Source organism: Bidens hawaiensis, unplaced genomic scaffold (assembly GCF_021521415.1).
Source record: "Bidens hawaiensis isolate Kalapana, Puna unplaced genomic scaffold, B.hawaiensis_p1.1 tig00010304_1, whole genome shotgun sequence".
Classification (NCBI taxonomy): domain Eukaryota; kingdom Viridiplantae; phylum Streptophyta; class Magnoliopsida; order Asterales; family Asteraceae; genus Bidens; species Bidens hawaiensis.
In genome coordinates, this window is record NW_027491782.1 from 8,231 (window position 1) to 12,345 (window position 4,115).

Genomic DNA, 4,115 nt, shown 5'->3' on the forward strand with positions numbered 1-4,115 from the left:
AGAAGCAACATCATTTACTCTATCAGAAGCAACATTATTTACTATATCTGCACATGAAGTAGAAGCATCAAAATTGTTCAAACATTTAAAAACAGGCTTGATTTCCTCTAGGGATCCTGATCCAACAGTTTCAGATTTAACCTGTTTACCATACTTCATGTCTTTTATCTTTTCCTCCTGTTCTTTGGTGACAGGGGTAGGGATATAATTGTGGTTGTAAGGTGGGGGAACTTGACTGTATCCTATTCCCTCACCTTCATTTTCCTTCCACCACAATTGGTTTTCAATCATTGAGTTAACTACTTTACTGAAACCCTCGAATTTTTTAAAATCAAGTTCAGCCTTTTCAAACTTATTAGTTAGACTTAAGATTTCTAAATTGGAAGCTTCCAGTTTAGCAGTTAACTCAGCAATTTCTTGTTGGGCATCTAGATAATGACAGCCTTTTATACTAAGATCAGACTTAAGTTTTTTAATATCCTTGTTTTGAGCTTCTATTTTGTCTAGAAAATCCTTTTAATTTTTCTTAAGTTTAAAATTCTCTGATTTTATTCTTTCCATATCTCTACTTAGACTGTCATTATGAAGCTTATACATTTCTATTTTCTCACCACAATTTAAAGAGCATGGTTGAAAAACCAGTTGTGAAGAATCCATTGAGTAATTAATTAGATTAAACTGATTTTCCCACCAAAATTTCTCGAAAAAAATGATCGTCAAAATTCTCAAGAAAGATGTCCCGCTCAAAAGAGGCGTCCAGAAAAAATTTCGTTCAAGACAAATTTTTCGATTTGTCCCGAAAAAAATTCACCGAAAATTACCCGGAAAAATTTGTTATCGCCAAAATTTTCAAGGATTGATTTTTACTAATAAGGAGTATTCTGGAAAAATTTCGTTCAAGAACATTTTTCCCGCCAATTTTTTTTTTCTTTTTTTGCTTCAATACTTCTTAACCGGGAACGGCTTTGACCGAGAACAATTGATCTTGACCGAGAACCTTTGAAATTGACCGAAAACTATGATTATTTGATCAGCTTCAATTTTTGCCGAAAACAGGGGTTGACCGAAAACCCAAGATGACCGAAAACCAACAAAGTTGACCGAGAACCACAAGAGTTGACCGAAAACTATAGTTGTTAACCGAAAACTCTTATTCTGGCCAAGAACCAATAGCTTAAACCGAGAACCCTTGTTATTCACTAAGATTTGGCAGAAAACTAGGAAATACAGCCGAGAACATTCAAATATTGACCGAGATCACTTGATTTTGGCCGAAATCTCTTAAACTGGACAGAGAACTATGTTTGATGTCCGAAAACTAGAGACCACAGCCGAGAACTCCCAAAAACAGCTTTGACCAAGTAAATTTTGTAACAGAATAATACCCGAAATCTCTGGGATTTGAAGTTAAATCCAAAATTAAAGCTAATCTTTACCCAAAAACAGTTCAGTCTTCTTCTCCGATCAACTACTCGCCGGAAAAATCACCAACACCACCAAACCTTAATATCTTGAATCTGTTGATATCACACTAACGAGCCTGAATTCGTCAAAGGCTCTGATACCAATTGTAAGTCCCTACAATATGATATCAACCTAATCACGTCAAATATGCGGAATCTAGTAAACGTGGTGATTCAAGAACAATATAAATGAAGAACAAGATGAACACAATGTAATATGGTTTCAATGCATACGATTTTATTAACAATAAATCGTCTAATACATAAACCGATTCACACAGAATCTTATGCTCTCTAGATGGTGGCTCTTACTGATTTTCAGTTTCTCTCAATGTGAACCACCTAAAACCCTATACAAGATGTTCTATTTATAGGGAAACCAACAATCAAGCCCAAAGTAAAGCCCAAAGCTCACCGAAATCCCAAGTGATCTAGGTTTACATTGTTAGCCCAATACGAAACCCAATAAACATATAACTAAGTACAAACCACCAAATATGCACCCAACAATCTAATTCTTTAACGTTGGGAGCATCTATTTCTGAATTCCAGTCATCCGGTTCTGTTTCTGTTAAGGTATGGATATTTTTTTTAATATATTCGTTCAAACTTATAAATATAGTTAACAGAAAGATGTGTAACATGATTGTGTATTAATAATGCTTTTTTAATAACAACTTTCTGAATTTGGAGATAATCAAACTCCAAGTTCAAATGCTGAGGCTCTGGATTTGGCAACTGATACAAAAGGAACGTCAACGTCTTCTGACGATAAACTTAAGAGAAAACTTGTTGAAGTTTTTGAAGTTGACGATGATGCTAGCATGTCGGCCATTAAGTTGAAGTCTAAGAATATCGAAGAGATGAGAACCACTAGTCAATCAGGCGAAGGAGCAGCCCTTTTAACTCCAAAAGTGGAGAAGTTATCTAAGTGAACGTTTTCATTTATGTCGGTTTACACTTATGTTAAGCCTTTTTGAGATTTTTGGATATTTTATATTTGGTTTTTCTCTTTTGTTTACGTTGAACGATTGTTTTTGAATGTTGGTTGAGATGAACAATTTATTTTTCTTTGGTTGAGTGATTATATTTAAGTTTTTATTTAAGTTTATTAAATTAATGTTTAGTTTTTGTAGGTCATACTTTGAAAACAACATAAGTTCATATTAATCTAAAACAACATAAGTTCTTGAATTTATCCTACTATATTACATTTTATTTTATCTATATCATCATATGTTTCATATGCATTACATAACTTATCAGTTGACTATATTATAGACTAAATACAAAAACATGTCTAATGTTCATAAGTATTATAAAACCCTGGTGGGAAATTCCACTTTTTTTAAATAATAAACTAAACGTTACAATTAATAAAAATGTTATTTATAATTATTTCTAACATATATTCATCAATATCTTTATATCAACTTGATTTCAAAATCATAATTTGGTAGCAAATCAGTAATAGAAATCTTTAAATACTATTAAAGCAATACAATTGTACACATGGCCTTCTTCTAGGCTATCCACATGTGCAATCCAGTCAGTAACTTTCCATTCACATATTCTCTATTAGGCTGCCACGTGTCATGTTGACCAAACACCCAATATTTAAACCTTAATAATTCATAGTTTTTCACCCTAAACATATTTTTCTCTCTTTCTCCATTAGTCGGATCTCTTTTCACCCTCTCATATATTCCGGCTACTCTAGATCTAGATATGTATTAATCGTTTTCCGGTAAGTTTATATTTTATAATAAACTTCTGATTGTTGATATATGTATTTCCGGCAACATTATATTTTCTTCCAGTTATTGTTTCCTCTAACCTTTTTATCTTTATTTTCATTGTCAACTGATTCTATTAAAATCAGTTTAGGTTGTAAATCAAAACGGCGATGAAGCTAATATGTGGACGTATTTACATTTTTCCGTTAAGTTTTTCCGGTAATGTCTTATACCTATAACAATGGTTGTTTTATAACTTTCAGGTTATTTTCATTGTCATTTTAGTTTCTTTCCACTTTGTTTTTTGTATCCTTTCTAATTGTAATCTAATTTTACTATAATCTATATAGGTTCTACATCAAACTCCATGATTCAATTGACATGTTGAAGGTTTTGAGATATTCGAAAATGTTGTTAATTTATTTCCTTATCGGAATTATTATGATAATTATTCCGATTACATCCATTGATAACTCTTACTGATTGTTTTTTAATAGTTCAGTATATCTAACATTAATTTATTCTTAATAATTTCAGTTTATGGCTGCCTAACTTGGTAGATTGGCTAATTGCATGGAAACAGTATTTGATTGAGAGTAGATTGATTGTGTTTGTTTTGCTCATTATGATTGTATTTTAGTTAACCCGGTTTCTAATTTCTCTTAGTTTTTAATTTGTAAAGTATTGATATTTTCTTGTATTTGTTTGTTATTTTTTTGCAGTATCGTCATAATACAATGTTAAAGTTTGTTAAATTTGAATTGTTATTTTAATTATTCCATTTTAAAGTTAAAATCTCGCATTAAAAGTTTTCCAATCTCAAAATTCTTTCCAAGTTTTCCAATCTCGCATTAATTGTAAAATCTCGCATTAAAGTACTAATTAATTGTTGCACGATTCTATTTGAATTTGAATT